Source organism: Ambystoma mexicanum, chromosome 1p (assembly GCF_040938575.1).
Source record: "Ambystoma mexicanum isolate Mex_15411 chromosome 1p, UKY_AmexF1_1, whole genome shotgun sequence".
In the NCBI taxonomy this organism is placed as follows: Eukaryota; Metazoa; Chordata; class Amphibia; order Caudata; family Ambystomatidae; genus Ambystoma; species Ambystoma mexicanum.
In genome coordinates, this window is record NC_090921.1 from 1,024,080,328 (window position 1) to 1,024,102,698 (window position 22,371).

At 41.6% G+C, this 22,371-nt stretch overlaps 10 non-coding genes across 10 annotated transcripts; all 10 read right to left on the reverse strand.

The window, feature by feature from the left end:
• Positions 1-62: 62 nt before the first annotated feature.
• Positions 63-148, reverse strand: TRNAY-GUA (transfer RNA tyrosine (anticodon GUA)). Its single transcript is given in 2 exon segments — positions 63-98; positions 112-148. It is a non-coding gene; the product is annotated as a tRNA-Tyr (tRNA).
• A 1,207-nt stretch (positions 149-1,355) lies between these two features.
• On the reverse strand, positions 1,356-1,441 carry TRNAY-GUA (transfer RNA tyrosine (anticodon GUA)). The gene is given in 2 exon segments: positions 1,356-1,391; positions 1,405-1,441. It is a non-coding gene; the product is annotated as a tRNA-Tyr (tRNA).
• Positions 1,442-2,000: 559 nt separating this feature from the next.
• Positions 2,001-2,086, reverse strand: TRNAH-GUG (transfer RNA histidin (anticodon GUG)). Its single transcript is given in 2 exon segments — positions 2,001-2,036; positions 2,050-2,086. It is a non-coding gene; the product is annotated as a tRNA-His (tRNA).
• A 1,206-nt stretch (positions 2,087-3,292) lies between these two features.
• TRNAY-GUA (transfer RNA tyrosine (anticodon GUA)) lies at positions 3,293-3,378 on the reverse strand. The gene is given in 2 exon segments: positions 3,293-3,328; positions 3,342-3,378. It is a non-coding gene; the product is annotated as a tRNA-Tyr (tRNA).
• A 5,701-nt stretch (positions 3,379-9,079) lies between these two features.
• Positions 9,080-9,165, reverse strand: TRNAS-GGA (transfer RNA serine (anticodon GGA)). The gene is given in 2 exon segments: positions 9,080-9,115; positions 9,129-9,165. It is a non-coding gene; the product is annotated as a tRNA-Ser (tRNA).
• A 3,782-nt stretch (positions 9,166-12,947) lies between these two features.
• TRNAY-GUA (transfer RNA tyrosine (anticodon GUA)) lies at positions 12,948-13,033 on the reverse strand. Its single transcript is given in 2 exon segments — positions 12,948-12,983; positions 12,997-13,033. It is a non-coding gene; the product is annotated as a tRNA-Tyr (tRNA).
• A 1,206-nt stretch (positions 13,034-14,239) lies between these two features.
• Positions 14,240-14,325, reverse strand: TRNAY-GUA (transfer RNA tyrosine (anticodon GUA)). Its single transcript is given in 2 exon segments — positions 14,240-14,275; positions 14,289-14,325. It is a non-coding gene; the product is annotated as a tRNA-Tyr (tRNA).
• A 3,129-nt stretch (positions 14,326-17,454) lies between these two features.
• On the reverse strand, positions 17,455-17,540 carry TRNAS-GGA (transfer RNA serine (anticodon GGA)). The gene is given in 2 exon segments: positions 17,455-17,490; positions 17,504-17,540. It is a non-coding gene; the product is annotated as a tRNA-Ser (tRNA).
• Positions 17,541-20,031: 2,491 nt separating this feature from the next.
• TRNAY-GUA (transfer RNA tyrosine (anticodon GUA)) lies at positions 20,032-20,117 on the reverse strand. Its single transcript is given in 2 exon segments — positions 20,032-20,067; positions 20,081-20,117. It is a non-coding gene; the product is annotated as a tRNA-Tyr (tRNA).
• Positions 20,118-21,323: 1,206 nt separating this feature from the next.
• On the reverse strand, positions 21,324-21,409 carry TRNAY-GUA (transfer RNA tyrosine (anticodon GUA)). Its single transcript is given in 2 exon segments — positions 21,324-21,359; positions 21,373-21,409. It is a non-coding gene; the product is annotated as a tRNA-Tyr (tRNA).
• Positions 21,410-22,371: the final 962 nt, after the last annotated feature.

Consider the following 22,371-nt stretch of genomic DNA (forward strand, 5'->3'; position numbering starts at 1 on the left):
TTATTTTATTTTCCAAGTATTTTACTTTCCAAGTATACAATAAAATTTGCATTTGTCAAAAGTCCTTCGAGCCGGATTTGAACCAGCGACCTAAGGATGCCTGTTTTACCACTACAGTCCTCCGCTCTACCAACTGAGCTATCGAAGGCTTGGCAAATCATTCTCTAGCTAGCTCAATTCGAGCTTCCACTTCAACCGTCGACATGCAAACATCTCTTGCAATTCGTGCAAAATACTACAAATTTGGCTTGTGAGGTTCCCGAATTGAGTAAAAGCACATCAGTTCCCAATTAAAAAAATGACCCCCTCCGCAGTCTCCCGCATGTTACTGACCACCATACTAAGGGGGGAAAAGTTGAAAGGCGGCACCTCACAGGCCATCTCCTCAGAGTATTCAGCCGTGTTGGGCCTTGACAATATTTTAATATCTTGGATGGTGTATAGTGTTCTCTCATTTTCCTTGAGAAATCAAGATTGTCAAGGGGATTCTGCTGTTTTGCCAGTTCATAGCAAGAGATGGGGATCCAAAACACCTCACAGGAAACCAATGAAGATTTGTGTTGGACAGAAAAATAACGTGGCCACAGCCTCAAAGCAAAAGGCATCTATTTTCAGTGATGAAATATAATATAATTATAAATTGTCTGTTATTTTACTTTCCAAGTATTTTACTTTCCAAGTATTCAATAAAATGTGCATTTGGCAAAAGTCCTTCGAGCCGGATTTGAAGAAGCGACCTAAGGATGCCTGTTTTATCACTACAGTCCTCCGCTCTACCAACTGAGCTATCGAACGCTTGGCCAATCATTCTCTAGCAAACTCAATACGAGCTTCAACTTCAACCGTCGACTTGTAAACATCTCTTGCAATTCGTGCAAAATACTACAAATTTGGCTTGTGAGGTTCCCGAATTGAGTAAAAGCACATCAGTTCCCAATTAAAAAAATGACCCCCTCCGCAGTCTCCCGCATGTTACTGACCACCATACTAAGGGGGAAAAGTGGAAAGGCGGCGCCTCACAGGCCATCTCCTCAGAGTATTCAGCCGTGTTGGGCCTTGACAATATTTTAATATCTTGGATGGTGTATAGTGTTCTCTCATTTCCCTTGAGAAATCAAGATTGTCAAGGGGATTCTGCTGTTTTGCCAGTTCATAGCAAGGGATGGGGATCCAAAACACCTCACAGGAAACCAATGAAGATTGGTGTTGGACAGAAAAATAACGTGGCCACAGCCTCAAAGCAAAAGGCATCTATTTTCAGTGATGAAATATAATATAATTATAAATTGTCTGTTATTTTACTTTCCAAGTATTTTACTTTCCAAGTATTCAATAAAATTTGCATTTGGCAAAAGTCCTTCGAGCCGGATTTGAACCAGCGACCTAAGGATGCTTGTTTTACAACTACAGTCCTCCGCTCTACCAACTGAGCTATCGAAGGCTTGGCAAATCAACTCTAGCAAACTCAATACGAGCTTCCACTTCAACCGTCGACTTGTAAACATCTCTTGCAATTCGTGCAAAATACTACAAATTTGGCTTGTGAGGTTCCCGAATTGAGTAAAAGCACATCAGTTCCCAATTAAGAAAATGACCCCCTCCGCAGTCTCCCGCATGTTACTGACCAGCACAGTAAGGAGGAAAAGTTGAAAGGCGGCGCCTGACAGGCCATCTCCTCAGAGTATTCAGCCGTGTTGGGCCTTGACAATATTTTAATATCTTGGATGGTGTATAGTGTTCTCTCATTTCCCTTGAGAAATCAAGATTGTCAAGGGGATTCTGCTGTTTTGCCAGTTCATAGCAAGAGATGGGGATCCAAAACACCTCACAGGAAACCAATGAAGATTGGTGTTGGACAGAAACATAACGTGGCCACAGCCTCAAAGCAAAAGGCATCTATTTTCAGTGATGAAATATAATATAATTATAAATTGTCTGTTATGTTATTTTCCAAGTATTGTACTTTCCAAGTATTCAATAAAATTTGCATTTGGCAAAAGTCCTTCGAGCCGGATTTGAACGAGCGACCTAAGGATGCCTCTTTTACCACCACAGCCCTCCGCTCTACCAACTGAGCTATCGAAGGCTTGGTAAATTGTTCTCTAGCAAGCTCAATACGAGCTTCCACTTCAGCTGTCGACATGCAAACATCTCTTGCAATTCGTGCAAAATACTACAAATTTGGCTTGTGAGGTTCCCGAATTGAGTAAAAGCACATCAGTTGACAATTAAAAAAATAACCCACTCTGCAGTCTCCCGCATGTTACTGACCACCATACTAAGGGGGAAAAGTTGAAAGGCGGCGCCTCACAGGCCATCTCCTCAGAGTATTCAGCAGTGTTGGGCCTTGACAATATTTTAATACCTTGGATGGTGTATAGTGTTCTCTCATTTTCCTTGAGAAATCAAGATTGTCAAGGAGATTCTGCTGTTTTGCCAGTTCATAGCAAGAGATGGGGATCCAAAACACCTCGCAGGAAACCAATGAAGATTCGTGTTGGACAGAAAAATAACGTGGCCAGAGCCTCAAAGCAAAAGGCATCTATTTTCAGTGAGGAAATATAATATAATTATAAATTGTCTGTTATTTTATTTTCCAAGTATTTTACTTTCCAAGTATTCAATAAAATTTGCATTTGTCAAAAGTCCTTCGAGCCGGGTTTGAACCAGTGACCTAAGGATGCCAGTTTTACCACTACAGTCCTCCGCTCTACCAACTGAGCTATCGAAGGCTTGGCAAATCATTCTCTAGCTAGCTCAATTCGAGCTTCCACTTCAACCGTCGACATGCAAACATCTCTTGCAATTCGTGCAAAATACTACAAATTTGGCTTGTGAGGTTCCCGAATTGAGTAAAAGCACATCAGTTCCCAATTAAAAAAATGACCCCCTCCGCAGTCTCCCGCATGTTACTGACCACCATACTAAGGGGGAAAAGTTGAAAGGCGGCGCCTCACAGGCCATCTCCTCAGAGTATTCAGCAGTGTTGGGCCTTGACAATATTTTAATACCTTGGATGGTGTATAGTGTTCTCTCATTTTCCTTGAGAAATCAAGATTGTCAAGGAGATTCTGCTGTTTTGCCAGTTCATAGCAAGAGATGGGGATCCAAAACACCTCACAGGAAACCAATGAAGATTCGTGTTGGACAGAAAAATAACGTGGCCACAGCCTCAAAACAAAAGGCATATATTTTCAGTGAGGAAATATAATATAATTATAAATTGTCTGTTATTTTATTTTCCAAGTATTTTACTTTCCAAGTATTCAATAAAATGTGCATTTGTCAAAAGTCCTTCGAGCCGGATTTGAACCAGCGACCTAAGGATGCCTGTTTTACCACTACAGTCCTCCGCTCTACCAACTGAGCTATCGAAGGCTTGGCAAATCATTCTCTAGCTAGCTCAATTCGAGCTTCCACTTCAACCGTCGACATGCAAACATCTCTTGCAATTCGTGCAAAATACTACAAATTTGGCTTGTGAGGTTCCCGAATTGAGTAAAAGCACATCAGTTCCCAATTAAAAAAATGACCCCCTCCGAAGTCTCCCGCATGTTACTGACCACCATACTAAGGAGGAAAAGTTGAAAGGCGGCGCCTCACAGGCCATCTCCTCAGAGTATTTATCAGTGTTCCGCCTTGACAATATTTTAATATCTTCGATGGTGTATAGTGTTCTCCCATTTCCCTTGAGAAATCAAGATTGTCAAGGGGATTCTGCTGTTTTGTCAGTTTATAGCAAGAGATGGGGATCCAAAACACCTCACAGGAAACCAACGAAGATTGGTGTCGGACAGAAAAATAACGTGGCCACAGCCTCAAAGCAAAAGGCATCTATTTTCAGTGATGAAATATGATATGATTATAAATTGTCTGTTATTTTACTTTCCAAGTATTTTACTTTCCAAGTATTCAATAAAATGTGCATTTGGCAAAAGTCCTTCCAGCCGAATTTGAACCAGCGACCTAAGGATGCCTGTTTTAACACTACAGTCCTCCGCTCTACCAACTGAGCTATCGAAGGCTTGGCTAATCATTCTCTAGCAAACTCAATACGAGCTTCCACTTCCGTCGACTTGTAAACATCTCTTGCAATTCGTGCAAAATACTACAAATTTGGCTTGTGAGGTTCCCGAATTGAGTAAAAGCACATCAGTTCCCAATTAAAAAAATGACCCCCTCCGCAGTCTCCCGCATGTTACTGACCACCATACTAAGGAGGAAAAGTTGAAAGGCGGCGCCTCACAGGCCATCTCCTCAGAGTATTCAGCAGTGTTGGGCCTTGACAATATTTTAATACCTTGGATGGTGTATAGTGTTCTCTCATTTCCCTTGAGAAATCAAGATTGTCAAGGGGATTCTGCTGTTTTGCCAGTTCATAGCAAGAGATGGGGATCCAAAACACCTCACAGGAAACCAACGAAGATTGGCGTCGGACAGAAAAATAACGTGGCCACAGCCTCAAAGCAAAAGGCATCTATTTTCAGTGATGAAATATGATATGATTATAAATTGTCTGTTATTTTACTTTCCAAGTATTTTACTTTCCAAGTATTCAATAAAATGTGCATTTGGCAAAAGTCCTTCGAACCGGATTTGAACCAGCGACCTAAGGATGCCTGTTTTACCACTACAGTCCTCACCAACTGAGCTATCGAAGGCTTGGCTAATCATTCTCTAGCAAACTCAATACGAGCTTCCACTTCAACTGTCGACTTGTAAATATCTCTTGCAATTCGTGCAAAATACTACAAATTTGGCTTGTGAGGTTCCCGAATTGAGTAAAAGCACATCAGTTCCCAATTAAGAAAATGACCCCCTCCGCAGTCTCCCGCATGTTACTGACCAGCATAGTAAGGAGGAAAAGTTGAAAGGCGGCGCCTGACAGGCCATCTCCTCAGAGTATTCAGCCGTGTTGGGCCTTGACAATATTTTAATATCTTGGATGGTGTATACTGTTCTCTCATTTCCCTTGAGAAATCAAGATTGTCAAGGGGATTCTGCTGTTTTGTCAGTTTATAGCAAGAGATGGGGATCCAAAACACCTCACAGGAAACCAACGAAGATTGGTGTCGGACAGAAAAATAACGTGGCCACAGCCTCAAAGCAAAAGGCATCTATTTTCAGTGATGAAATATGATATGATTATAAATTGTCTGTTATTTTACTTTCCAAGTATTTTACTTTCCAAGTATTCAATAAAATGTGCATTTGGCAAAAGTCCTTCCAGCCGGATTTGAACCAGCGACCTAAGGATGCCTGTTTTACCACTACAGTCCTCCGCTCTACCAACTGAGCTATCGAAGGCTTGGCAAATCATTCTCTAGCTAGCTCAATTCGAGCTTCCACTTCAACCGTCGACATGCAAACATCTCTTGCAATTCGTGCAAAATACTACAAATTTGGCTTGTGAGGTTCCCGAATTGAGTAAAAGCACATCAGTTCCCAATTAAAAAAATGACCCCCTCCGAAGTCTCCCGCATGTTACTGACCACCATACTAAGGAGGAAAAGTTGAAAGGCGGCGCCTCACAGGCCATCTCCTCAGAGTATTTATCAGTGTTCCGCCTTGACAATATTTTAATATCTTCGATGGTGTATAGTGTTCTCCCATTTCCCTTGAGAAATCAAGATTGTCAAGGGGATTCTGCTGTTTTGTCAGTTTATAGCAAGAGATGGGGATCCAAAACACCTCACAGGAAACCAACGAAGATTGGTGTCGGACAGAAAAATAACGTGGCCACAGCCTCAAAGCAAAAGGCATCTATTTTCAGTGATGAAATATGATATGATTATAAATTGTCTGTTATTTTACTTTCCAAGTATTTTACTTTCCAAGTATTCAATAAAATGTGCATTTGGCAAAAGTCCTTCCAGCCGAATTTGAACCAGCGACCTAAGGATGCCTGTTTTAACACTACAGTCCTCCGCTCTACCAACTGAGCTATCGAAGGCTTGGCTAATCATTCTCTAGCAAACTCAATACGAGCTTCCACTTCCGTCGACTTGTAAACATCTCTTGCAATTCGTGCAAAATACTACAAATTTGGCTTGTGAGGTTCCCGAATTGAGTAAAAGCACATCAGTTCCCAATTAAAAAAATGACCCCCTCCGCAGTCTCCCGCATGTTACTGACCACCATACTAAGGAGGAAAAGTTGAAAGGCGGCGCCTCACAGGCCATCTCCTCAGAGTATTCAGCAGTGTTGGGCCTTGACAATATTTTAATACCTTGGATGGTGTATAGTGTTCTCTCATTTCCCTTGAGAAATCAAGATTGTCAAGGGGATTCTGCTGTTTTGCCAGTTCATAGCAAGAGATGGGGATCCAAAACACCTCACAGGAAACCAACGAAGATTGGCGTCGGACAGAAAAATAACGTGGCCACAGCCTCAAAGCAAAAGGCATCTATTTTCAGTGATGAAATATGATATGATTATAAATTGTCTGTTATTTTACTTTCCAAGTATTTTACTTTCCAAGTATTCAATAAAATGTGCATTTGGCAAAAGTCCTTCGAACCGGATTTGAACCAGCGACCTAAGGATGCCTGTTTTACCACTACAGTCCTCACCAACTGAGCTATCGAAGGCTTGGCTAATCATTCTCTAGCAAACTCAATACGAGCTTCCACTTCAACCGTCGACTTGTAAATATCTCTTGCAATTCGTGCAAAATACTACAAATTTGGCTTGTGAGGTTCCCGAATTGAGTAAAAGCACATCAGTTCCCAATTAAGAAAATGACCCCCTCCGCAGTCTCCCGCATGTTACTGACCAGCATAGTAAGGAGGAAAAGTTGAAAGGCGGCGCCTGACAGGCCATCTCCTCAGAGTATTCAGCCGTGTTGGGCCTTGACAATATTTTAATATCTTGGATGGTGTATACTGTTCTCTCATTTCCCTTGAGAAATCAAGATTGTCAAGGGGATTCTGCTGTTTTGCCAGTTCATAGCAAGAGATGGGGATCCGAATCACCTCACAGGAAACCAATGAAGATTGGTGTCGGACAGAAAAATAACGTGGCCACAGCCTCAAAGCAAAAGGCATCTATTTTCAGTGATGAAATATAATATAATTATAAATTGTCTGTTATGTTATTTCCAAGTATTTTACTTTCCAAGTATTCAATAAAATTTGCATTTGTCAAAAGTCCTTTGAACCAGCGACCTAAGGATGCCTGTTTTACCACTACAGTCCTCCGCTCTACCAACTGAGCTATCGAAGGCTTGGCAAACCATTCTCTAGCTAGCTCAATTCGAGCTTCCACTTCAACCTCCGACTTGTAAACATCTCTTGCAATTCGTGCAAAATACTACAAATTTGGCTTGTGAGGTTCCCGAATTGAGTAAAAGCACATCAGTTCCCAATTAAAAAAATGACCCCCTCCGCAGTCTCCCGCATGTTACTGACCACCATACTAAGGGGGAAAAGTTGAAAGGCGGTGCCTCACAGGCCATCTCCTCACAGTATTCAGCCGTGTTGGGCCTTGACAATATTTTAATATCTTGCATGGTGTATAGTGTTCTCTCATTTCCCTTGAGAAATCAAGATTGTAAAGGGGATTCTGCTGTTTTGCCAGTTCATAGCAAGAGATGGGGATCCAAAACACCTCACAGGAAACCAATGAAGATTCGTGTTGGACAGAAAAATAACGTGGCCACAGCCTCAAAGCAAAAGGCATCTATTTTCAGTGATGAAATATAATATAATTATAAATTGTCTGTTATTTTACTTTCCAAGTATTTTACTTTCCAAGTATTCAATGAAATGTGCATTTGGCAAAAGTCCTTCATGCCGGATTTGAACTAGCGACCTAAGGATGCCTGTTTTACCACTACAGTTCTCCGCTCTACCAACTGAGCTATCGAAGGCTTGGCAAATCATTCTCTAGCAAACTCAATACGAGCTTCCACTTCAACCGTCGACTTGTAAACATCTCTTGCAATTCGTGCAAAATACTACAAATTTGGCTTGTGAGGTTCCCGAATTGAGTAAAAGCACATCAGTTCCCAATTAAAAAAATGACCCCCTCCGCAGTCTCCCGCATGTTACTGACCACCATACTAAGGGGGAAAAGTTGAAAGGCGGCGCCTCACAGGCCATCTCCTCAGAGTATTCAGCCGTGTTGGGCCTTGACAATATTTTAATATCTTGGATGGTGTATAGTGTTCTCTCATTTTCCTTGAGAAATCAAGATTGTCAAGGGGATTCTGCTGTTTTGCCAGTTCATAGCAAGAGATGGGGATCCAAAACACCTCACAGGAAACCAATGAAGATTCGTGTTGGACAGAAAAATAACGTGGCCACAGCCTCAAAGCAAAAGGCATCTATTTTCAGTGAGGAAATATAATATAATAATAAATTGTCTGTTATTTTATTTTCCAAGTATTTTACTTTCCAAGTATTCAATAAAATTTGCATTTGGCAAAAGTCCTTCGAGCCGGATTTGAACCAGCAACCTAAGGATGCCTGTTTTACCACTACAGTCCTCAGCTCTACCAACTGAGCTATCGAAGGCTTGTCAAATCATTCTCTAACAAGCTCAATTCGAGCTTCCACTTCAACCGTCGACATGCAAACATCGCTTGCAATTCGTGCAAAATACTACAAATTTGGCTTGTGAGGTTCCCGAATTGAGTAAAAGCACATCACTTCCCAATTAAAAAAATGACCCCCCCGCAGTCTCCCGCATGTTACTGACCACCATACTAAGGAGGAAAAGTTGAAAGGCGGCGCCTCACAGGCCATCTCCTCAGAGTATTCATCAGTGTTCCCCCTTGACAATATTTTAATATCTTGGATGGTGTATAGTGTTCTCCCATTTCCCTTGAGAAATCAAGATTGTCAAGGGGATTCTGCTGTTTTGTCAGTCCATAGCAAGAGATGGGGATCCAAAACACCTCACAGGAAACCAACGAAGATTGGTGTCGGACAGAAAAATAACGTGGCCACAGCCTCAAAGCAAAAGGCATCTATTTTCAGTGATGAAATATAATATAATTATAAATTGTCTGTTATTTTACATTCCAAGTATTTTACTTTCTTTCCAAGTATTCAATAAAATGTGCATTTGGCAAAAGTCCTTCAAGCCGGATTTGAACCAGCGACCTAAGGATGTCTGTTTTACCACTCCAGTCCTCCGCTCTACCAACTGAGCTATCGAAGGCTTGGCAAATCATTGTCTAGCAAACTCAATACGAGCTTCCACTTCAACCGTAGACTTGTAAACATCTCTTGAATTCGTGCAAAATACTACAAATTTGGCTTGTGAGGTTCCCAAATTGAGTAAAAGCACATCAGTACCCAATTAAAAAAATGACCCCCTCTGCAGTCTCCCGCATGTTACTGACCACCATACTAAGGGGGACAAGTTGAAAGGCGGCGCCTCACAGGCCATCTCCTCAGAGTATTCAGCCGTGTTGGGCCTTGACAATATTTTAATATCTTGGATGGTGTATAGTGTTCTCTCATTTCCCTTGAGAAATCAAGATTGTCAAGGGGATTCTGCTGTTTTGCCAGTTCATAGCAAGAGATGGGGATCCAAAACACCTCACAGGAAACCAATGAAGATTGGTGTTGGACAGAAAAATAACGTGGCCACAGCCTCAAAGCAAAAGGCATCTATTTTCAGTGATGAAATATTATATAATTATAAATTGTCTGTTATTTTACTTTCCAAGTATTTTACTTTCCAAGTATTCAATAAAATTTGCATTTGGCAAAAGTCCTTCGAGCCGGATTTGAACCAGCAACCTAAGGATGCCTGTTTTACCACTACAGTCCTCCCCTCTACCAACTGAGCTATCGAAGGCTTGGGAAACCAACTCTAGCAAACTCAATACGAGCTTCCACTTCAACCGTCGACTTGTAAACATCTCTTGCAATTCGTGCAAAATACTACAAATTTGGCTTGTGAGGTTCCCGAATTGAGTAAAAGCACATCAGTTCCCAATTAAGAAAATGACCCCCTCCGCAGTCTCCCGCATGTTACTGACCAGCATAGTAAGGAGGAAAAGTTGAAAGGCGGCGCCTCACAGGCCATCTCCTCAGAGTATTCAGCCGTGTTGGGCCTTGACAATATTTTAATATCTTGGATGGTGTATAGTGTTCTCTCATTTCCCTTGAGAAATCAAGATTGTCAAGGGGATTCTGCTGTTTTGCCAGTTCATAGCAAGAGATGGGGATCCAAAACACCTCACAGGAAACCAATGAAGATTGGTGTTGGACAGAAACATAACGTGGCCACAGCCTCAAAGCAAAAGGCATCTATTTTCAGTGATGAAATATAATATAATTATAAATTGTCTGTTATGTTATTTTCCAAGTATTTTACTTTCCAAGTATTCAATAAAATTTGCATTTGGCAAAAGTCCTTCGAGCCGGATTTGAACGAGCGACCTAAGGATGCCTGTTTTACCACTACTGCCCTCCACTCTACCAACTGAGCTATCGAAGGCTTGGCAAATTGCTCTCTAGCAAGCTCAATACGAGCTTCCACTTCAGCTGTCGACATGCAAACATCTCTTGCAATTCGTGCAAAATACTACAAATTTGGCTTGTGAGGTTCCCGAATTGAGTAAAAGCACATCAGTTGACAATTAAAAAAATAACCCACTCTGCAGTCTCCCGCATGTTACTGACCACCATACTAAGGGGGAAAAGTTGAAAGGCGGCGCCTCACAGGCCATCTCCTCAGAGTATTCAGCAGTGTTGGGCCTTGACAATATTTTAATACCTTAGATGGTGTATAGTGTTCTCTCATTTTCCTTGAGAAATCAAGATTGTCAAGGAGATTCTGCTGTTTTGCCAGTTCATAGCAAGAGATGGGGATCCAAAACACCTCACAGGAAACCAACGAAGATTGGTGTCGGACAGAAAAATAACGTGGCCACAGCCTCAAAGCAAAAGGCATCTATTTTCAGTGATGAAATATGATATGATTATAAATTGTCTGTTATTTTACTTTCCAAGTATTTTACTTTCCAAGTATTCAATAAAATGTGCATTTGGCAAAAGTCCTTCGAACCGGATTTGAACCAGCGACCTAAGGATGCCTGCTTTACCACTACAGTCCGCACCAAATGAGCTATCGAAGGCTTGGCTAATCATTCTCTAGCAAACTCAATACGAGCTTCCACTTCAACCGTCGACTTGTAAACATCTCTTGCAATTCGTGCAAAATACTACAAATTTGGCTTGTGAGGTTCCCGAATTGAGTAAACGCACATCAGTTCCCAATTAAGAAAATGACCCCCTCCGCAGTCTCCCGCATGTTACTGACCAGCATAGTAAGGAGGAAAAGTTGAAAGGCGGCGCCTGACAGGCCATCTCCTCAGAGTATTCAGCCGCGTTGGGCCTTGACAATATTTTAATATCTTGGATGGTGTATAGTGTTCTCTCATTTCCCTTGAGAAATCAAGATTGTCAAGGGGATTCTGCTGTTTTGCCAGTTCATAGCAAGAGATGGGGATCCAAAACACCTCACAGGAAACCAATGAAGATTGGTGTTGGACAGAAACATAACGTGGCCACAGCCTCAAAGCAAAAGGCATCTATTTTCAGTGATGAAATATAATATAATTATAAATTGTCTGTTATGTTATTTTCCAAGTATTTTACTTTCCAAGTATTCAATAAAATTTGCATTTGGCAAAAGTCCTTCGAGCCGGATTTGAACGAGCGACCTAAGGATGCCTGTTTTACCACTACAGCCCTCCGCTCTACCAACTGAGCTATCGAAGGCTTGGCAAATCATTCTCTAGCTAGCTCAATTCGAGCTTCCACTTCAACCGTCGACATGCAAACATCTCTTGCAATTCGTGCAAAATACTACAAATTTGGCTTGTGAGGTTCCCGAATTGAGTAAAAGCACATCAGTTCCCAATTAAAAAAATGACCCCCTCCGCAGTCTCACGCATGTTACTGACCACCATACTAAGGGGGAAAAGTTGAAAGGCGGCGCCTCACAGGCCATCTCCTCAGAGTATTCAGCAGTGTTGGGCCTTGACAATATTTTAATACCTTGGATGGTGTATAGTGTTCTCTCATTTTCCTTGAGAAATCAAGATTGTCAAGGAGATTCTGCTGTTTTGCCAGTTCATAGCAAGAGATGGGGATCCAAAACACCTCACAGGAAACCAATGAAGATTCGTGTTGGACAGAAAAATAAAGTGGCCACAGCCTCAAAGCAAAAGGCATCTATTTTCAGTGAGGAAATATAATATAATTATAAATTGTCTGTTATTTTATTTTCCAAGTATTTTACTTTCCAAGTATTCAATAAAATTTGCATTTGTCAAAAGTCCTTCGAGCCGGATTTGAACCAGCGACCTAAGGATGACTGTTTTACCACTACAGTCCTCTGCTCTACCAACTGAGCTATCTAAGGCTTGGCAAATCATTCTCTAGCTAGCTCAATTCGAGCTTCCACTTGAACCGTCGACATGCAAACATCTCTTGCAATTCGTGCAAAATACTACAAATTTGGCTTGTGAGGTTCCCGAATTGAGTAAAAGCACATCAGTTCCCAATTAAAAAAATGACCCCCTCCGCAGTCTCCCGCATGTTACTGACCACCATACTAAGAAGGAAAAGTTGAAAGGCGGCGCCTCACAGGCCATCTCCTCAGAGTATTTATCAGTGTTCCGCCTTGACAATATTTTAATATCTTCGATGGTGTATAGTGTTCTCCCATTTCCCTTGAGAAATCAAGATTGTCAAGGGGATTCTGCTGTTTTGTCAGTTTATAGCAAGAGATGGGGATCCAAAAAACCTCACAGGAAACCAACGAAGATTGGTGTCGGACAGAAAAATAACGTGGCCACAGCCTAAAAGCAAAAGGCATCTATTTTCAGTGATGAAATATGATATGATTATAAATTGTCTGTTATCTTACTTTCCAAGTATTTTACTTTCCAAGTATTCAATAAAATGTGCATTTGGCAAAAGTCCTTCGAGCCGGATTTGAACCAGCGACCTAAGGATGCCTGTTTTACCACTACAGTCCTCCGCTCTACCAACTGAGCTATCGAAGGCTTGGCTAATCATTCTCTAGCAAACTCAATACGAGCTTCCACTTCAACCGTCGACTTGTAAACATCTCTTGCAATTCGTGCAAAATACTACAAATTTGGCTTGTGAGGTTCCCGAATTGAGTAAAAGCACATCAGTTCCCAATTAAGAAAATGACCCCCTCCGCAGTCTCCCGCATGTTACTGACCAGCATAGTAAGGAGGAAAAGTTGAAAGGCGGCGCCTGACAGGCCATCTCCTCAGAGTATTCAGCCGTGTTGGGCCTTGACAATATTTTAATATCTTGGATGGTGTATACTGTTCTCTCATTTCCCTTGAGAAATCAAGATTGTCAAGGGGATTCTGCTGTTTTGCCAGTTCATAGCAAGAGATGGGGATCCGAATCACCTCACAGGAAACCAATGAAGATTGGTGTTGGACAGAAACATAACGTGGCCACAGCCTCAAAGCAAAAGGCATCTATTTTCAGTGATGAAATATAATATAATTATAAATTGTCTGTTATGTTATTTTCCAAGTATTTTACTTTCCAAGTATTCAATAAAATTTGCATTTGGCAAAAGTCCTTCGAGCCGGATTTGAACGAGCGACCTAAGGATGCCTGTTTTACCACTACAGCCCTCCGCTCTACCAACTGAGCTATCGAAGGCTTGGCAAATTGCTCTCTAGCAAGCTCAATACGAGCTTCCACTTCAGCTGTCGACATGCAAACATCTCTTGCAATTCGTGCAAAATACTACAAATTTGGCTTGTGAGGTTCCCGAATTGAGTAAAAGCACATCAGTTGACAATTAAAAAAATAACCCACTCTGCAGTCTCCCGCATGTTACTGACCACCATACTAAGGGGGAAAAGTTGAAAGGCGGCGCCTCACAGGCCATCTCCTCAGAGTATTCAGCAGTGTTGGGCCTTGACAATATTTTAATACCTTGGATGGTGTATAGTGTTCTCTCATTTTCCTTGAGAAATCAAGATTGTCAAGGAGATTCTGCTGTTTTGCCAGTTCATAGCAAGAGATGGGGATCCAAAACACCTCACAGGAAACCAATGAAGATTCGTGTTGGACAGAAAAATAACGTGGCCACAGCCTCAAAGCAAAAGGCATATATTTTCAGTGAGGAAATATAATATAATTATAAATTGTCTGTTATTTTATTTTCCAAGTATTTTACTTTCCAAGTATTCAATAAAATTTGCATTTGTCAAAAGTCCTTCGAGCCGGATTTGAACCAGCAACCTAAGGATGTCTGTTTTACCACTACAGTCCTCCGCTCTACCAACTGAGCTATCGAAGGCTTGGCAAATCATTCTCTAGCTAGCTCAATTCGAGCTTCCACTTCAACCGTCGACATGCAAACATCTCTTGCAATTCGTGCAAAATACTACAAATTTGGCTTGTGAGGTTCCCGAATTGAGTAAAAGCACATCAGTTCCCAATTAAAAAAATGACCCCCTCCGAAGTCTCCCGCATGTTACTGACCACCATACTAAGGAGGAAAAGTTGAAAGGCGGCGCCTCACAGGCCATCTCCTCAGAGTATTTATCAGTGTTCCGCCTTGACAATATTTTAATATCTTCGATGGTGTATAGTGTTCTCCCATTTCCCTTGAGAAATCAAGATTGTCAAGGGGATTCTGCTGTTTTGTCAGTTTATAGCAAGAGATGGGGATCCAAAACACCTCACAGGAAACCAACGAAGATTGGTGTCGGACAGAAAAATAACGTGGCCACAGCCTCAAAGCAAAAGGCATCTATTTTCAGTGATGAAATATGATATGATTATAAATTGTCTGTTATCTTACTTTCCAAGTATTTTACTTTCCAAGTATTCAATAAAATGTGCATTTGGCAAAAGTCCTTCGAGCCGGATTTGAACCAGCGACCTAAGGATGCCTGTTTTACCACTACAGTCCTCCCCTCTACCAACTCAGCTATCGAAGGCTTGGGAAATCAACTCTAGCAAACTCAATACGAGCTTCCACTTCAACCGTCGACTTGTAAACATCTCTTGCAATTCGTGCAAAATACTACAAATTTGGCTTGTGAGGTTCCCGAATTGAGTAAAAGCACATCAGTTCCCAATTAAGAAAATGACCCCCTCCGCAGTCTCCCGCATGTTACTGACCAGCATAGTAAGGAGGAAAAGTTGAAAGGCGGCGCCTCACAGGCCATCTCCTCAGAGTATTCAGCCGTGTTGGGCCTTGACAATATTTTAATATCTTGGATGGTGTATAGTGTTCTCTCATTTCCCTTGAGAAATCAAGCTTGTCAAGGGGATTCTGCTGTTTTGCCAGTTCATAGCAAGAGATGGGGATCCAAAACACCTCACAGGAAACCAATGAAGATTGGTGTTGGACAGAAACATAGCGTGGCCACAGCCTCAAAGCAAAAGGCATCTATTTTCAGTGATGAAATATAATATAATTATAAATTGTCTGTTATGTTATTTTCCAAGTATTTTACTTTCCAAGTATTCAATAAAATTTGCATTTGGCAAAAGTCCTTCGAACCAGATTTGAACCAGCGACCTAAGGATGCCTGTTTTACCACTACAGTCCTCCGCTCTACCAACTGAGCTATCGAAGGCTTGGTAAATCATTTTCTAGCTAGCTCAATTCGAGCTTCCACTTCAACCGTCGACATGCAAACATCTCTTGCAATTCGTGCAAAATACTACAAATTTGGCTTGTGAGGTTCCCGAATTGAGTAAAAGCACATCAGTTCCCAATTAAAAAAATGACCCCCTCCGCAGTCTCCCGCATGTTACTGACCACCATACTAAGGAGGAAAAGTTGAAAGGCGGCGCCTCACAGGCCATCTCCTCAGAGTATTCAGCAGTGTTGGGCCTTGACAATATTTTAATACCTTGGATGGTGTATAGTGTTCTCTCATTTCCCTTGAGAAATCAAGATTGTCAAGGGGATTCTGCTGTTTTGCCAGTTCATAGCAAGAGATGGGGATCCAAAACACCTCACAGGAAACCAACGAAGATTGGCGTCGGACAGAAAAATAACGTGGCCACAGCCTCAAAGCAAAAGGCATCTATTTTCAGTGATGAAATATGATATGATTATAAATTGTCTGTTATTTTACTTTCCAAGTATTTTACTTTCCAAGTATTCAATAAAATGTGCATTTGGCAAAAGTCCTTCGAACCGGATTTGAACCAGCGACCTAAGGATGCCTGTTTTACCACTACAGTCCTCACCAACTGAGCTATCGAAGGCTTGGCTAATCATTCTCTAGCAAACTCAATACGAGCTTCCACTTCAACCGTCGACTTGTAAATATCTCTTGCAATTCGTGCAAAATACTACAAATTTGGCTTGTGAGGTTCCCGAATTGAGTAAAAGCACATCAGTTCCCAATTAAGAAAATGACCCCCTCCGCAGTCTCCCGCATGTTACTGACCAGCATAGTAAGGAGGAAAAGTTGAAAGGCGGCGCCTGACAGGCCATCTCCTCAGAGTATTCAGCCGTGTTGGGCCTTGACAATATTTTAATATCTTGGATGGTGTATACTGTTCTCTCATTTCCCTTGAGAAATCAAGATTGTCAAGGGGATTCTGCTGTTTTGCCAGTTCATAGCAAGAGATGGGGATCCGAATCACCTCACAGGAAACCAATGAAGATTGGTGTCGGACAGAAAAATAACGTGGCCACAGCCTCAAAGCAAAAGGCATCTATTTTCAGTGATGAAATATAATATAATTATAAATTGTCTGTTATGTTATTTTCCAAGTATTTTACTTTCCAAGTATTCAATAAAATTTGCATTTGTCGAAAGTCCTTTGAACCAGCGACCTAAGGATGCCTGTTTTACCACTACAGTCCTCCGCTCTACCAACTGAGCTATCGAAGGCTTGGCAAACCATTCTCTAGCTAGCTCAATTCGAGCTTCCACTTCAACCTCCGACTTGTAAACATCTCTTGCAATTCGTGCAAAATACTACAAATTTGGCTTGTGAGGTTCCCGAATTGAGTAAAAGCACATCACTTCCCAATTAAAAAAATGACCCCCCCGCAGTCTCCCGCATGTTACTGACCACCATACTAAGGAGGAAAAGTTGAAAGGCGGCGCCTCACAGGCCATCTCCTCAGAGTATTCATCAGTGTTCCCCCTTGACAATATTTTAATATCTTGGATGGTGTATAGTGTTCTCCCATTTCCCTTGAGAAATCAAGATTGTCAAGGGGATTCTGCTGTTTTGTCAGTCCATAGCAAGAGATGGGGATCCAAAACACCTCACAGGAAACCAACGAAGATTGGTGTCGGACAGAAAAATAACGTGGCCACAGCCTCAAAGCAAAAGGCATCTATTTTCAGTGATGAAATATAATATAATTATAAATTGTCTGTTATTTTACATTCCAAGTATTTTACTTTCTTTCCAAGTATTCAATAAAATGTGCATTTGGCAAAAGTCCTTCAAGCCGGATTTGAACCAGCGACCTAAGGATGTCTGTTTTACCACTCCAGTCCTCCGCTCTACCAACTGAGCTATCGAAGGCTTGGCAAATCATTGTCTAGCAAACTCAATACGAGCTTCCACTTCAACCGTAGACTTGTAAACATCTCTTGAATTCGTGCAAAATACTACAAATTTGGCTTGTGAGGTTCCCAAATTGAGTAAAAGCACATCAGTACCCAATTAAAAAAATGACCCCCTCTGCAGTCTCCCGCATGTTACTGACCACCATACTAAGGGGGACAAGTTGAAAGGCGGCGCCTCACAGGCCATCTCCTCAGAGTATTCAGCCGTGTTGGGCCTTGACAATATTTTAATATCTTGGATGGTGTATAGTGTTCTCTCATTTCCCTTGAGAAATCAAGATTGTCAAGGGGATTCTGCTGTTTTGCCAGTTCATAGCAAGAGATGGGGATCCAAAACACCTCACAGGAAACCAATGAAGATTGGTGTTGGACAGAAACATAACGTGGCCACAGCCTCAAAGCAAAAGGCATCTATTTTCAGTGATGAAATATAATATAATTATAAATTGTCTGTTATGTTATTTTCCAAGTATTTTACTTTCCAAGTATTCAATAAAATTTGCATTTGGCAAAAGTCCTTCGAGCCGGATTTGAACGAGCGACCTAAGGATGCCTGTTTTACCACTACTGCCCTCCACTCTACCAACTGAGCTATTGAAGGCTTGGCAAATTGCTCTCTAGCAAGCTCAATACGAGCTTCCACTTCAGCTGTCGACATGCAAACATCTCTTGCAATTCGTGCAAAATACTACAAATTTGGCTTGTGAGGTTCCCGAATTGAGTAAAAGCACATCAGTTGACAATTAAAAAAATAACCCACTCTGCAGTCTCCCGCATGTTACTGACCACCATACTAAGGGGGAAAAGTTGAAAGGCGGCGCCTCACAGGCCATCTCCTCAGAGTATTCAGCAGTGTTGGGCCTTGACAATATTTTAATACCTTAGATGGTGTATAGTGTTCTCTCATTTTCCTTGAGAAATCAAGATTGTCAAGGAGATTCTGCTGTTTTGCCAGTTCATAGCAAGAGATGGGGATCCAAAACACCTCACAGGAAACCAACGAAGATTGGTGTCGGACAGAAAAATAACGTGGCCACAGCCTCAAAGCAAAAGGCATCTATTTTCAGTGATGAAATATGATATGATTATAAATTGTCTGTTATTTTACTTTCCAAGTATTTTACTTTCCAAGTATTCAATAAAATGTGCATTTGGCAAAAGTCCTTCGAACCGGATTTGAACCAGCGACCTAAGGATGCCTGCTTTACCACTACAGTCCGCACCAAATGAGCTATCGAAGGCTTGGCTAATCATTCTCTAGCAAACTCAATACGAGCTTCCACTTCAACCGTCGACTTGTAAACATCTCTTGCAATTCGTGCAAAATACTACAAATTTGGCTTGTGAGGTTCCCGAATTGAGTAAACGCACATCAGTTCCCAATTAAGAAAATGACCCCCTCCGCAGTCTCCCGCATGTTACTGACCAGCATAGTAAGGAGGAAAAGTTGAAAGGCGGCGCCTGACAGGCCATCTCCTCAGAGTATTCAGCCGCGTTGGGCCTTGACAATATTTTAATATCTTGGATGGTGTATAGTGTTCTCTCATTTCCCTTGAGAAATCAAGATTGTCAAGGGGATTCTGCTGTTTTGCCAGTTCATAGCAAGAGATGGGGATCCAAAACACCTCACAGGAAACCAATGAAGATTGGTGTGGGACAGAAACATAACGTGGCCACAGCCTCAAAGCAAAAGGCATCTATTTTCAGTGATGAAATATAATATAATTATAAATTGTCTGTTATTTTATTTTCCAAGTATTTTACTTTCCAAGTATTCAATAAAATTTGCATTTGTCAAAAGTCCTTCGAGCCGGATTTGAACCAGCGACCTAAGGATGACTGTTTTACCACTACAGTCCTCTGCTCTACCAACTGAGCTATCTAAGGCTTGGCAAATCATTCTCTAGCTAGCTCAATTCGAGCTTCCACTTCAACCGTCGACATGCAAACATCTCTTGCAATTCGTGCAAAATACTACAAATTTGGCTTGTGAGGTTCCCGAATTGAGTAAAAGCACATCAGTTCCCAATTAAAAAAATGACCCCCTCCGCAGTCTCCCGCATGTTACTGACCACCATACTAAGAAGGAAAAGTTGAAAGGCGGCGCCTCACAGGCCATCTCCTCAGAGTATTTATCAGTGTTCCGCCTTGACAATATTTTAATATCTTCGATGGTGTATAGTGTTCTCCCATTTCCCTTGAGAAATCAAGATTGTCAAGGGGATTCTGCTGTTTTGTCAGTTTATAGCAAGAGATGGGGATCCAAAAAACCTCACAGGAAACCAACGAAGATTGGTGTCGGACAGAAAAATAACGTGGCCACAGCCTAAAAGCAAAAGGCATCTATTTTCAGTGATGAAATATGATATGATTATAAATTGTCTGTTATCTTACTTTCCAAGTATTTTACTTTCCAAGTATTCAATAAAATGTGCATTTGGCAAAAGTCCTTCGAGCCGGATTTGAACCAGCGACCTAAGGATGCCTGTTTTACCACTACAGTCCTCCGCTCTACCAACTGAGCTATCGAAGGCTTGGCTAATCATTCTCTAGCAAACTCAATACGAGCTTCCACTTCAACCGTCGACTTGTAAACATCTCTTGCAATTCGTGCAAAATACTACAAATTTGGCTTGTGAGGTTCCCGAATTGAGTAAAAGCACATCAGTTCCCAATTAAGAAAATGACCCCCTCCGCAGTCTCCCGCATGTTACTGACCAGCATAGTAAGGAGGAAAAGTTGAAAGGCGGCGCCTGACAGGCCATCTCCTCAGAGTATTCAGCCGTGTTGGGCCTTGACAATATTTTAATATCTTGGATGGTGTATACTGTTCTCTCATTTCCCTTGAGAAATCAAGATTGTCAAGGGGATTCTGCTGTTTTGCCAGTTCATAGCAAGAGATGGGGATCCGAATCACCTCACAGGAAACCAATGAAGATTGGTGTTGGACAGAAACATAACGTGGCCACAGCCTCAAAGCAAAAGGCATCTATTTTCAGTGATGAAATATAATATAATTATAAATTGTCTGTTATGTTATTTTCCAAGTATTTTACTTTCCAAGTATTCAATAAAATTTGCATTTGGCAAAAGTCCTTCGAGCCGGATTTGAACGAGCGACCTAAGGATGCCTGTTTTACCACTACAGCCCTCCGCTCTACCAACTGAGCTATCGAAGGCTTGGCAAATTGCTCTCTAGCAAGCTCAATACGAGCTTCCACTTCAGCTGTCGACATGCAAACATCTCTTGCAATTCGTGCAAAATACTACAAATTTGGCTTGTGAGGTTCCCGAATTGAGTAAAAGCACATCAGTTGACAATTAAAAAAATAACCCACTCTGCAGTCTCCCGCATGTTACTGACCACCATACTAAGGGGGAAAAGTTGAAAGGCGGCGCCTCACAGGCCATCTCCTCAGAGTATTCAGCAGTGTTGGGCCTTGACAATATTTTAATACCTTGGATGGTGTATAGTGTTCTCTCATTTTCCTTGAGAAATCAAGATTGTCAAGGAGATTCTGCTGTTTTGCCAGTTCATAGCAAGAGATGGGGATCCAAAACACCTCACAGGAAACCAATGAAGATTCGTGTTGGACAGAAAAATAACGTGGCCACAGCCTCAAAGCAAAAGGCATATATTTTCAGTGAGGAAATATAATATAATTATAAATTGTCTGTTATTTTATTTTCCAAGTATTTTACTTTCCAAGTATTCAATAAAATTTGCATTTGTCAAAAGTCCTTCGAGCCGGATTTGAACCAGCAACCTAAGGATGTCTGTTTTACCACTACAGTCCTCCGCTCTACCAACTGAGCTATCGAAGGCTTGGCAAATCATTCTCTAGCTAGCTCAATTCGAGCTTCCACTTCAACCGTCGACATGCAAACATCTCTTGCAATTCGTGCAAAATACTACAAATTTGGCTTGTGAGGTTCCCGAATTGAGTAAAAGCACATCAGTTCCCAATTAAAAAAATGACCCCCTCCGAAGTCTCCCGCATGTTACTGACCACCATACTAAGGAGGAAAAGTTGAAAGGCGGCGCCTCACAGGCCATCTCCTCAGAGTATTTATCAGTGTTCCGCCTTGACAATATTTTAATATCTTCGATGGTGTATAGTGTTCTCCCATTTCCCTTGAGAAATCAAGATTGTCAAGGGGATTCTGCTGTTTTGTCAGTTTATAGCAAGAGATGGGGATCCAAAACACCTCACAGGAAACCAACGAAGATTGGTGTCGGACAGAAAAATAACGTGGCCACAGCCTCAAAGCAAAAGGCATCTATTTTCAGTGATGAAATATGATATGATTATAAATTGTCTGTTATCTTACTTTCCAAGTATTTTACTTTCCAAGTATTCAATAAAATGTGCATTTGGCAAAAGTCCTTCGAGCCGGATTTGAACCAGCGACCTAAGGATGCCTGTTTTACCACTACAGTCCTCCCCTCTACCAACTCAGCTATCGAAGGCTTGGGAAATCAACTCTAGCAAACTCAATACGAGCTTCCACTTCAACCGTCGACTTGTAAACATCTCTTGCAATTCGTGCAAAATACTACAAATTTGGCTTGTGAGGTTCCCGAATTGAGTAAAAGCACATCAGTTCCCAATTAAGAAAATGACCCCCTCCGCAGTCTCCCGCATGTTACTGACCAGCATAGTAAGGAGGAAAAGTTGAAAGGCGGCGCCTCACAGGCCATCTCCTCAGAGTATTCAGCCGTGTTGGGCCTTGACAATATTTTAATATCTTGGATGGTGTATAGTGTTCTCTCATTTCCCTTGAGA